Here is a 13,546-nt window from a genome sequence, read left to right on the forward strand (position 1 = left end):
CCCCCCTCCCCCCCTCTCTCTCTCTCAACTTGTCCCGGGCCTGCCCTCTCTGTGCGGATCCGCCCGGATCTGCCTCATCCTGGGCGCTTTGCCACAATCTTTGCAACGGCAAATACCATGCAAGCGCAGGAACTTGAGGACCATATCGCCCGTCCCATATAGCTCCGGCGTCGTTAGTTGGGCATTCTCCGCCGCGACCCCACTCGCGGGCCCATGGCGGGCCGATGCACTCCCACACACGGCCAGCTCGCCGCCGCCGCCGCCCATGAGAACCGACCGCCTCTAACCTCATGGGCCATCCCAGGCGGCGGCGGCGGGGGTGATTCATCCTATTCACAGATCGCTTTCAATTCCCTTGATCAGCGCGTACGCCGCGCTATAAGGCAGACGCGACGCGCGCCTTTCTCTGGACCGTCTGTCTCTGTTTCGTTTGTGTACCTTTCACCCGTCTATACTGCTGGAAAGCACTCTTATTGTAGCAGCAGCCCTTCACACCGCCGCCGTTACATTGGCCTTGCCCCACCCAAGACTGCAGCATGTGAGCCTCGGGTTTCAATCAGAAATAAGCGAGTTTGCGGGCAACTTCACCGCAGCACCAGGCAAGCCAGTCATACTACTACATATCTGCCGAGTGATCAATACCCCCCCCCCCCTCCTCTCCCTTTCTCCCTCCCTTTTCCCTTGGCCGTTGAAAGGACTAAGTTGTGAATAGAACGTTGTTTACATGGAAACAGGCAATCTGGCCCACGCGTGCACGCGTATGTGTGGAAGTGAGAGGTAAGGGTACATAGTGGGACCGAGCGGCCAGTCCCTTTTGTCCGCCCATCCCCCCTCAACTTCCCTTTTCCCCCATACCCTTCCCCTTTTCCCCCTCGCCCTGCTGCTCGCAATGACCTGAGCGGGACAAGGACAACCTTACAGGAAGGGCCTTTACGTGTATCGACAATCTATCAAATAGCGATCGTCGTCTAGTCCAGGAGGGGGAAGGGCGTTAAGGGGAAGGGGTGGGAGGAGGGCTTACCCTACGGAGTGCCAGGCGGAGCCTTACCCAGGGAGCTGGTCCAAATCCATTTCCCGTACATGTGAATATTCTGAATATTCTTAAAAAAAAATAATCAAATAACAATTTGAATGAGAAGTGCACAAATTTAAGTGGAAAAACTAACAATTCTTGTATTTTTTCAATCGACAATTTCAGCTCGTAAACATTTGTAATTACAGGAGAGTCGTTTTCCCGGCAGATCCCATTTTACAATCCTGGAGACATTATAATACTTCGCCACTTACCTGCACAAAATGCCCTCGAGGAGTTCCTTCGTGATGCACGAGTGCTGTGCACCCTGAGCGCGCCCAAGGAGGCCTCTAATGTGGCCAAAAGGAGGAGGCAATGGTAATGCTCAAGTGGGCGTCCACCGCCACCACCACCACCATCATGGGCAACAGCGCCGCTGCTTTGCGCGGGACACGCAGGCGCAGCAGCGCAGCTGCCCGCACCTGGAGAGGGTGCCAATTGTTTGATGCGAGATGCTGGCACACGTAGATAAAAGCCTTTGTTGTCGCTGTATCAATAGCGCGTGCCCTTATACCCGCCGACAACACGCGTTACTTCTGCTCGGCTGGCGCCACGGCCCCGCGCCGCCGCTGCCGTTGCTGTGGGATCCTCATGCTGCTCAACTCCCTCCTCCTCATCCACCACCCCCACTCGCATTGTGAGAACCTCGCGCGCCACCAGAAGTCTCGGATGATATGGAATACTTTATCGACAGCCATGCACACACCGTAACTTACACGCCCTGAAACCACAAATTCCCATCCGGGCGTCTTGGATTTCACAGCAACAGCTGTCTTAGCGACCCTTCTGTCGTTCATCGTTCGACACATTGTATTCGACATTTAAAGTTTGGATACAAATGGGCTGTCCAAGAGGCAGAGGTGAAATGCTCCATCAGTTAAGTGACCCGGACCAGTCAGCTCGACAAAAACCGGGTCAAAAATCGAATTTACCTGGGTGTGAGAAAGGACAGAGGGGGTGAAGGGGGTGCGGAGAGGGGGAGAGGAGGGAGGGAGAACATCACTGCCGTATCCTACGATCGCTCTGCGATCGCTCGAAATGGATGATCTTTCCATTATGCCTTTGCCTTCGCCTAATATCCCCCACACCCGTTTTTGTGCGATTCCCACATCTTTGTCTCCTTCCGGGCAATAACTTTTATTATTTCCCCTCATCTAAACAAAACGGGGGGGCCGCGGCGGACACGAAAAATATGGGGTGCGGGGAGAGGGAGGCGGCCAGTCGCACAAGAGGAGGGTGAAAGAGTGCAGCAAGCAACCTTACAAAACGGAGCGATCTACAATTTTCGTAAACTGAAAGTTTTGGACAGACGCAAGAATGTTTCCTTTGTTTCAAGAAAATTTTGCAGTTTCCAATACAACGAAAACAAATTGGATTTACAGCTCAATAAGATTTTATTAATCTCAATGATGATAGTACCTTTCTTCAAATCCAATAAACCATTTCCTAGGCCTGCAAATTTCTCCAGGAACGTAGAGAGAAGACGACTAGCAAGGCAAGAGAGGAAAAGGGAAAAGGAAAGGGGGGGGGGGGAGGGGGGAGCGACCAGCAGAGATTTTCTCGGTCAATCTGCGACGGGAGCCGCTGCCCGACGGGCGATTGTTGGTTGTTTGCACCCAGAATCGCGGCAAACAGCTGCAGGCCATTGCCCACCATTATGTCAAAAGCGAAAAAAGGGGGAGCGCGAAAGAGCAGACGCGCGCGCTCAGACACACACGCGCACACACGCACAAACACACACACACTTGCAACATGTGCATTGTCTTCGCCTCATGGTCCGGAAAGTCCGACGGGCATCGCAATCAAAACTTTTGATGCAAAGCGACGTGCAAACACCATTAACAAAACGGAGTATACACATGTTCATATTGAGTCGTGTGCAATGAGCTTCGGAAGCGAAAGCAATCGCCACACTGGGAAAATAAAGGTATTAGGACCTTTTCAAGGTGCTAAATTTTAGTGTGCCATTACAAAGGCTCAAAAGTGTCCCGAAGTGAAATTTAGCCCCCTTGGGACGTTTCAGTTCTTTTCCGGGAGTGCCATTTTTTATGCCTGTAAAGAGGCAAGTCATTGTTGCACCGCAAAAAGAGTGTTGAGTCCTACTTTCACTGCAAACTGGATGGCGTCTTTTAACACCAAAATATTGGCGTCCTCCAAAGGACGCCAAATGTTGGCGTCGTGGAACGACAAAATTGTGCGTACTTCGGGCATTATTTCGACCACGTCAGAGGACGCCAATATTTTTGCACCCGTTTGGTGGGAGAGCTGAAAACAGCTGATCAAGACATGAGACGAACGACTAACCTCATTATTGCTACCCTATTTTAACGGTTCACACATTTGCATCAGCAGCAGTGCAAATTGGGATGTATACGCATTTCCAGAGGGTCATCACGGCACCCATCTTCTTATCCCTACTTGTATTATGAAAGGTCAATAATTCGCCGCACATGCAACAGTCCGTACATGCTGCATAATGCAACCGAATAAAAGCGTAAGCACTGCTATTATCAGACAGCACTTGGCATTGTAGTGTGCTGGCAGTTTATCGGGAGTTGAGCCTCCCGGACTGGCGCTTTCAGAAGACTCCTCTCTTCGACAATGTAGAGGGAAGCTACGAGTGCCCAGCAGGTAAGACGAAATTAAAACAGTGACCTACATATCGCCTCATTTCAAGATGTTACATTAAAACGCACTGCATCGCACGGCAACGGCAACATTTTGAGTGGCTATAGGTTCGAAATTGAACCGTCCTCGTCTCGCAACAAAGCTGTTGTGCAGCCGAGCGTACTGCCCACCACTACTGCCAACACTGCGGCGGGGCACATTGTGCTCCAATAATAAGGGAGTGCGAGGGAGATAGAATGTGTTTGTTGCGAAGACAAAAGCGAGACACAGAGCACTTGCGACCCCCCTGGCCCCAGGGGTTGGGGATGGATAGCAGGCGCCCGTCCTGTGCAGCGAGGGGGATAACGGGGAAGGGGGAATTCCAGATCAACTACACCTCCCCGGATACAGCGCGAGAAACTGTACCACGCAGAACGCTGATTGCAGGCGTTTTATTTCCCAGTGGCACGACCGGTAGTGTAGCGTGGCGTGGCTTGGTCGGTGGCGACAAAACGCGACCATTGTGCGCCCGGCGGGCACAAAGTGTGAACTGTCCATGCCGTGCTTACAGACCCAGCCACACGGACTTTTTATTTGAAAAATGAAAAAAAATTACTGCGGATCTGAATGACATTTTGCTGACTTTCACAGAAGAAATAACAAGCATGTCAGCACACAAGTGATGCACGCGCGTGGTTTCGGGGCGTAAGGGTCTATACTCACATGAATAGGGGGCTAAAGGATTTGCAGGGAGCGTATCACTCCCGTCGATCGACCAATATGCATATGGGGGTTATTCACATGCACCCTCGGCTCGCCCCCCGCCCCTCCACCGCCCCAGTCAGATTAACCCCACGCCCCTCAGGGCCAGACTCGATCACATAGTAATCCAAATCCACCAAATCCGATTCTGTCGGAAGGAGAGGAAAAAGAATGGCCCAGTGCCTGAATGGGACCAGGCCCGCCAGCAGCCCTCTGACCCCAAATACACAAGGGCGCGGAAAAAAGAGAGAAGGGGGGGGGGGCCGCGAATGTCCGACGTCGCGTCTTGAGCCCCAGGCCAATATCGGACCAGGAGTTCTGGGCAAAGGTAGACGCGCCGGTGACTCGGGCTGCACTGCAAGCAAAGGCTTCTCGTAGGTCAGAACGAAAGCACACAGAGTCAGAAGAGGCGAAAAAAAAATTAGGAACAAAAAGTAGGTCTTGATTATTTTAATGAGAATATAATCAGAAACACGATCGTGATCAGAAACAAAGAAAAATTACGATGACAAACATACATTCTTAAACACTTTAAAAATAGCGAGATAAATTGTATTAAAATGTGTTTTACATGTTTAATCAATATTATCATACCAAACCACCAATTCCCCAATTCCGAATCGGGCTTAAATTATTGTAGTATTCGATCGGTACACTCAAATGGTTTTCTTTGGTAAAGAATTCGATGACTATACGAATTCCCAATGAGGCGTCTCAATGTGTGATTGTTGATGAACGCTACACTCCCGACGGGTTCTAAATTTCTTGTCGCAGTTAGTACATGCATGAGGCAACTCTCCTGTGTGGTCTATGAAATGCATCAGCAACTTCGAGCTGGCTGTAAATTTTTCGATGCACACAGGGCACCAATGAGGCTTCTCTTCTGTGGAAGTTTGGGAATGAATCGGAAATTTCGTGATGGTAGTAAATTTCTCGCCGCACACAGTAACTTCGTGAGGCTTTTCTCCAATGTGTTTGCGGAGATGCAAGAGCAGCATCCAGCCGGTCTTAAATTTCTGAATGCACAGCGTACACTTATGAGACTTATCTTTGTGTATCCTTTGATGAATGCCTAACTCTGAGCTGGTCGCAAATTTCTTGCTGCACAGAGTACACCCATGAGGCTTCTCTTTGTGAAACCTGCTTTGATGAACGCTTAACTGTGAGCTGCTCTTAAATGATTTGTTGCACTCAGCACACTTATGCTTTCCTGGGAGGTGAGTTCGGAGATGACGGCGCAGAGCACTTCTGGACCTAAATTTCTTGTGACATTTAGAACACGAACGAGGCAACTCTCCCGTGTGAGCTTGAAAATGCGTGAGAAAATCTGGACTAGTTATAAACTTCTTCTCGCAGGCCGTACACTGCCCAGAAGGTTTACCCGCCGTCTCTTGGCACAATGTACACTCGGGCATTGTGGTACAACAAAGTGCACTCGCAGTTTCTGAAAAGGACAAAAAATTCACGTTAGTATACTACCGCATCTACCACCTACGCCGTCTCCACCCATAGGGTCATCGAGGAGTCAGCGGTGGAGGTGAAAGGGTACTGGGAACTCAGTCAGCCACCGCTGCGCACAATGGGCCGAAACCGTCAAAAAGTGGCCAAAACCCTCATTTTTAGAAACTTAATGTGGCGAAATTCGACAGTCGAGTTTGAATTATGATTGTCCCCTCTACCTAAAACCAGCCCGGGGACCGCAGACTCGGCTGCAGACTATAGTAATTTTTTTCGGTTCAATAACTGTTATTTTTGAGGAAAAGGCAAAGTGATTTCGAAGCAATATTTCATTTGGCATTTGTGTGTGTGTGTTTGTGTGTGTGTGTGTTTCTCCGTGTTGAGGCACAAGTTTCTAAAATCAATGTAAAGATTAGGACCTAAGGAACACGCCTGAGGTGTCGTTTCGTTCAGTTGAGGACATGGGTGAGTCCTGGAGAAGGAAAAAGGACATGCCAAAACTGTTATTTCTTGCAACTTTGAATCTTGAACATTGATCTTTTTTTTTTGGCCAAGTTTGGCGAAGGTGAGTCTACTAACGCTATCTTACAGTCCAATGACGCAAGGTCACGGAACAATAGACCGCTCGTGCTCGTACGTGCTCGTTTTCTCGAAAAAATTGTTTAAATAAGCACAAATTTATCCGTTTTTCCATTAAATATTTTCTGTTACTTCAGAGATAAACCTCGTACTGTCGTATACTCGGGGCTAGAGGGTTTCAAAGCGTGCTGATTTCATTTCCGAGCAAATTTGACGCCGTTGGGGAGGAACCAGTTCAAAAACGGGGGGTGAAATGAGATTTTTGTCTGATTCACGTCAAATTTGGCATCAAAAGGTTTCAAGACATGCTCATTTAATTTCCAAGCAAATTTTTGACGACACAGGGGCGGAACCTGTCCAAAAAAAGGGGGTAAAATAACATTTTGGGGTGATTCGCGTTAAGTTTGGCATAGAGAGGTTCCAAGACTTCCTGATTTCATTTCCGAGCAAGTTTTTGACGCTACAGGGGGCGGAACCAGGTCAAAAAAGAGGGAACGTATAATTTTGGCTGATCAGCCAGAAATCTTACTTTGCCCCTTGTTTGGACGCACCGGTGACTCGGGCTGCACTGCAAGGCAGGCTTCTCGTATAGGTCAAAGCGAAAGCACACAGAGTCAGAGGTCGCGAAAAAAAATTAGGAACAAAAAGTAGGTCTTGATTATTTTAATGTAGATATAATCACAAACAAAAAAAACAAATCACGATAACACACATACATTCTTAAACACTTCTAAAATAGAGACGTAAAATGTCGATAAAATGTATAAAAATGTGTTGAGCATGTTTAATCAATCATACCAAACCACCAATTCTTCAATTCCGAATCGGGCTTAAATTCTTCTAGCATTCGATCAGTACACTCAAATGGTTCACTTTGGTGAAGGAGTCGATGGCTATACCAATGTCCACTGAGGAGTCTCAATGTGTGATTGCTGATGGACGCCAAACTCCCAACGGGTCTTAAATTTCTTGTCGCAATCAGTACACGCATGAGGCAATTCTCCAGTGTGGTCTACGAAATGCAGCAGCAAATCCGAACTGGTAGTAAAATTCTCTTTGCACACAGTACAACCATGAAGCTTTTCTTCGGTGGAAGTGCGGGAGTGAATCGGCACTTTTGTGATGGTCGTAAATTTCTTACCGCACACAGTAACTTCGTGAGGCTTTTCTCCTATGTGTTTACGGAGATGTAAGAGCAGCATCCAACCGGTCTTAAATTTCTGAGTGCACAGAGTACACCCATGAGACTTATCTTTGTGTGACCTTTGATGAATGGCCAACTGTGAACTTGTCGCAAATTTCTGGCTGCAAAGAGTACACCCATGAGACTTCTCCTTGTGAAACCTGCTTTGATGAACGGTTAACTGTGAGCTGGTCTTAAATTTCTTGTTGCATTTAGAACACTCTTGGGGCAACGCGTGAGCTAGGATATGCTGACGCAAATCCGAAATGGTCTTAAATTTCTTATTGCATTCAGCACACTTATGCGTTTCTTCGAGGTGAGTTCGGAGATGACCGCGCAGAGCCTTTCTGGACCCAAATTTCTTGTGACATTCAGAACACGCATGAGGCAACTCTCCGGTGTGAACTTGGAAATGCATGCGCAAACTTGAATCAGTCTTAAATGTCTTGCGGCAAACAGTACAACCATAAAGCTTCTCTCCAGTGAGAGTTTGCAAACCGAGGGGGCAATAACTCCCTTCTGAAGTGTACACATGATTCCCGAAATTCTTGATTCCCGGTGATTCCCGTCCGCTTATAATTATTACCTAGGTTTTTCGGGGGGTTTAAGTGGTATAAAACGCTTATTTCGACTGATTTGTACTTATTTCTCTAGTTTCCCGCTTATTCTCAGCGATTTCTATTGATTTTGATCAATTTTCAACCTGATGATTCCCAGACAGGTGTACACATGATTCCCGGAGTTATTGCCCCCTCGTTGCAAACCATGCACATGCATCTCCGTGCTGGTCCAATATTTCCGACCGCACACAGTCACCTCGAGGGGCTTCTTTCGGATGTGACTTCTGAGATGAAAGAGCAACTTCCAGCCGTACTTGAATTTCTTCTCGCACAGAGTACACCCATGCACTTCCTCTAAGTGGGATCGTTCATGAATGCCAAACTCCGGACCGGTCTTAAATTCCTTGTGGCACGTAGGACATACATACTTTTTTCCTCCCGGGTGGATTTGAGACTGCTCGTCTGACACTCCCGGACTAGTTTCAAACTTCTTCTCGCAGGCCGTACACTGCCCAGAAGGTTTACCCGCTGTCTCTTGGCACAATGTACACTTCGGCATTGTGGTACAACCAAGTGCACTCGCAGTTTCTGAAAAGGACAAAAACTTCAAGTTAGTGTACTATACCGCATCTACCGCCTACGCCGTCTCCATCCACACAGGGTCAGCGAGAGTCAGCGGTAGAGGTGAAAGGGTACTGGGAACTCAGTCAGCCGCCGCTGCGCCTCAAACCAGACGGAGGAAAACAGCGGCTCGCTAACAGGGGGCTGGAGCCAGGGCGTCGCCATTCGCCTGCAGGCTGCAGGAGGGCAGGGCCACGCCCCTCCTAAGGCCCCGGCAGCAGCTGGCCGCGGCGGTAGACAATGGCCTGCACGCCAAACACGTGCAGCATCTCTCTCTCTCTCGCTCCGCCCCTCAAAAGGTCCACAGCACAGGTCCGTCCAGCCCGGCTGACATAATAATATCTGAATCTCTGGAGCCTGGAGGCAACCAAGGTCTCCAGGGGTGAGGCCTATAAGAAAGGCCCATCAGGCGCTGAGAGGGACCGTCCGGCAAGCAGCCGCCGGAGGGGGTGGACAATGGGCTGTCACAGCGCTGGGCCCGGCGTCCCCCGACACCGCACGGCCGCATTTCATTTGCGCACAGCCCCCCGGCCCCCCCGCTCAGGTCAAGGCAGATGGGATCGAAAAATCTTTTGCCGGCGGCGGCCGGCGGCTCCCGACGCCGCGCCCGATTCCCGCCGATTCCATTCTCCCCAGCTGTAAAAGCCAATTGTTCGCGATTGTTCACCTTTCCTCTCAGAGTGTCAAATGTTTGGCACCTCCCATTGTCTGAGCAGCGCTGAGCGGCCATTGTCGCTAATGGTTTGTGTTGGCGCAGCGCGGCCGGCGGACGGACGTGTGGACGCGTGCTAGCAGCTGCACATATGCAGAGATATCAAACGGCCCCAAAACTCTTCCACACCTCCCACATACGGGACCCTACCTCCGCGAATTGAAGAGAAGACCGACAGAGGTGTATGCCAAAACCGGGGTTAACAGTAGGCCATAGCAAACCATTATTCCGTAGATTTCACAAACCAGCATGGCATTTGTTCAACTCATAATGGTAAAACAAAAGGTGTGAAAGTCACGCCTTTAAATATGCTAAGGGCGGGCAGCTAAGGGCTTATTAGTTTCTTGAGCATTCACGCCTTCCCAAAAGGCATTAAAACTGCCGAAGGCACCGATTTCCACTTAAAATTTCTTCGGCACCCCACCGACGGTGTGACCAGGGTGTGACTTAGCACCTTTGTTTTTCCGGTGCTCTATGACTTCACGGCCAAAGTGTTCCAAACCGCAGCCGTGTCACGCGACAATGCCACACCAACACAGACACTTCACTGACGCGTTCGAATTCGGTGGACAGCGCCTAGTTTGCTTTTTTATCGGACCCGTCACTACAGCAGCGGTCATGCTGATGACTGCACAGCGTGCTGTACCGCGCTCTTTGTGGTGCAGCAGCATTGGGGTCAGAAGCAGCGCGCTGTCAGAGTGTGGGAAAGAGGCGTTAAAGAGGAGCGACTCTGTCATGACTCTGTCACCGGTCCACCTGCTCATTACAAACACGTGTTATTAGCATTATTATCAGTGTCATGAATCGGGGCGCTGCACGTCACGGCTGCAAGAGCGTGCGAGAGAGAGAGAGAGAGAGAGAGAGAGAGAGAGAGAGAGAGAGAGAGAGAGAGAGAAGGGCGCGGCAAAACAAAGAGTCGCTCTTATTTTGTCAAATCAAAACTCGTGAAATCACTGCCAAAAAAATTGTTTGTTAATAACAATATTTTTTCTATGATTTTCAAAAAAATTAAGCGGTATTTACAAGGTTATTTGAAAATGGTAAACAGCGACATTGTTGAAAACTATACTCGGAACCGCATCGGAAAAAATACACACGCGTGGAATTTTTTGTTAACATTTTCACCGGCATGATGTGGTCGGTGGCGTTTTCCTGTCCTCTCTCTCTCTCTCTCTCTCTCTCTCTCTCTCTCTCTCTCTCTCTCTCTCGCTCTCGCTCTCGCTCTCTCTCTCTCTCTCTCTCATCAGGCGCTTGCATTCCCTGCCTTTCAAAAAAATATATAAGAGAGAGAGAATGGTGCGCGCACGCCGCGCCACTATTCGCGCGGTGTGACACGGTATGACGCGCACAATGGCGATCTCCGACAGATAGACAAAAATACAAAAGCCGCTGCTGCTGTGCGCGCCCGCTGCGCCGGGAAAGGGGAAGGGGGGGGGGGCGCCAGGAGCGGCCTGTGCCGCTGGTGGTGTGGAGAGAGGCGCCGCGAGAGAGAGGTTTGCCATTCAATCAGCAAATGGCTCGTGCCAATGAGCATCAGCAGCAGGAGCGACAGAGAGAGAGGGAGCGGAGAAAAGAGAGCACAGTGCGACTCGCTCCCTCACACCTCTCGCTGAATGGGCCCGCGCTGGAAGACCCCCCTACGCCCCGCGCGCCTACGCGTCACCCGCGAGGTGCTTTTGTGCCCATTGTCTCTTTGCTGTGCAAATATACTGCATCGGGGAAGCCTAATGACCGCACTCGTTTTTATGGAACCTCTCCTCCTCCCCCCCCCCCTGTCCCCTTTCACCTCGCACTCACTAAGCGTATAGTGTGAGTGAGTGCGCCCATCCGGCCGTCTCTCTGCCCGTGGTGTGTGTGTGTTGTCATAACAGCGGCTCATTCGTGTACGAGCGGCAGGAAGGTGTCATGAACAAGAGAATTAACCTCATATAAAATGAGTCAGTCCCCGGAAATTCGCGCACTGCCAGGTAAACAAACAAAGGATTTAAAAATAAAAGGGGTTAGGAGTAATAAAGATCGTGAAGCTTAGGCATCGCCTTATAATGTGCTAGAAATATCTTCTTACCGCCCCGCGAAGGTACTAAAAAACATTACGATTATTCAATAAAGGATTCATTATAATAATTTCCCATGCGCTGTGTTTTTAGAAGGGTTCTTTTAAAAACACAACTGCGTGCAGAAGGCTGGTTTCGTTTGGGTGCTCACAAGCGCGGACGCAGGTCAATCATGGAAGGCACACAGTGCTCACTTACAAGGGAACTTAGGCAAGTGTAAATTCCCGATCGTGCCCAAACTCGGTATATTTGCTTCTTATCTATGTAGGTGACGAATGCCGACCAAATTTTTTCCTGAGAGTCATGTGCCGAAACTCCCTATAAAAGCCGTATAATAGCGTATAATTTCAAAAATACAAATTTCTACTTTTGTACAAATATTAAGTGATATTCCGACTCAAAATGAGCGGTTTTGGGGGGGTAGTTCCTCTGCAACTTTTCGATTTGAGACCTCCTTCCGTCATTTTTGGCCCAAATTCAATATTTTTTCCATTATTGCCTCCCCTAAAGTACCCTAGAAATTGACACTCAGGAAAAAATACTACCGTCAGTCGTCATCAACATAGATAAGAAACAAATATACCGAGTTTGGGCAAGATCGGGAATTTACACTTGCCTAAGCCCCCTTGTTAGGTACTAAGCAGCTCTCCAAACAGGCGGGGCCCCCGGGCCGCCGGGAGTTCACGCGGGAGCCAAGGATGTCCAACACGCCCTAAGGGGCCTCCCGACAAGGGTGACACGCACTGTGTGTGTGTGTGTGTGTGTGGGTTCCCAGAAGGCGACACGCTGGCTGCTTCCTCAGGTGAGCTCGCCACAGTGTGAGTGTGTGTGCGTTACCAAAGTTCACTGCTGGATGACTGCTGCCGCAGCAGAGGTTCGGAAAGGAAACTGAAATGTTTGGCCTGCATGTCGTGCGCGCTCGTTGTACTCCATGTTGTTCTTGGACAGAGCTCCCAAGGCTGCTGCCGCAGTGTGTGACGTCTGTGCTGTGTGTTTGTCCGGCCCCGGGTGTGACACGGCAGCAAAGGCCCCGTCCAAAGCCCGTGGCTGCTCCAGTGCAGCAGGGCGTCATCCATACAAAACTCGCGCAATTCTAATCGCCTCTAGCCGCGGATCACTTGAGTACACACATGATGCACACACACTAAAAACCCAAATATGTCTGAATGTCAAACTGGCTAACACTTGCAGGGGTGCAAATTCCCATTCGCACACTATTTTTTACAAGTCAATGTGAGAATAATATCCTTAGAATTTCCTCACACTTGGATGAACACAAATCGAGATTTACACGCCTCTATTATACGCAAGTGTGCGACATTCACACACTCAGGTTTGCTTTGCTCTGAAAATGCAAGAGTAGGATAGGTCAATTCGTGCAGTCGAGAGTGCAAGACTTCCTTGTCCAGTACCCGGTACTGCAAGGCGTATGCATGCGCTCTGTTTGACCCAATCACAAGTTGCGCTACACAGCTAGACGAAACCTCTTGTTAAAAATAAAATATTTTCCGTACGCGCAGCGCGCATAGCCGCCCAGAGAAACGCGCGTCATCAAGTTTCCGCACCAACTCGCGCCAAACTGGCAAACTGTATGTACCCCCCGCTGGGCTCGCTCGCTCTTGCTCGCTCGCTCTCTCTCTCTCTCTCTCTCTCTCTCTCTCTCTCATCCCTTCCTGCTTGCATACAGCAGAGGGGTACCTGCAGCAATCACGTGCGTGAGGGGTGCTAACAAAGAGAGGGAAAGCCAAGTTGAGCATGCTGCTGCGCCGCCACGCCGAGCACTTGTAATATGAGTCAGGTGTGCGTACCCAGCACCCCCCCCCCCTCCCCCCATTGTTCTGCCTCCCTCACTCTACCTTTTTCCCGTCATTTTGACGCAATGTACATGCGCGGGACACACACAATATACTTGAAAAATTCATTGACATCTATGTATAA

At 49.6% G+C, this 13,546-nt stretch overlaps 1 protein-coding gene across 3 annotated transcripts in view; it reads right to left on the reverse strand.

Annotated features, from left to right (window-relative positions):
• Positions 1–13,546, reverse strand: part of LOC113208314 (gastrula zinc finger protein XlCGF8.2DB-like) — a 57,613-nt gene that overhangs the window by 33,104 nt on the left and 10,963 nt on the right. The window contains exons 3-4 of one of the 3 annotated variants that reach the window (XR_008011596.1): positions 7,823–8,809; positions 4,914–5,581 (exon numbers count right to left, since the gene is read on the reverse strand). The exons of 1 other annotated variant lie outside the window; for it this stretch is intronic. The gene's annotated coding sequence lies outside the window, so the exon portion shown is untranslated. Of the gene's footprint in view, positions 1–4,913; positions 5,582–7,126; positions 8,810–13,546 lie in introns of those variants that run through there. One more of the 3 variants, XR_008011595.1, reaches the window with a different exon arrangement.

The sequence above is a fragment of the Frankliniella occidentalis genome, unplaced genomic scaffold (assembly GCF_000697945.3).
Source record: "Frankliniella occidentalis isolate FOCC.00 unplaced genomic scaffold, Focc_3.1 Scaffold159, whole genome shotgun sequence".
NCBI lineage: Eukaryota > Metazoa > Arthropoda > Insecta > Thysanoptera > Thripidae > Frankliniella > Frankliniella occidentalis.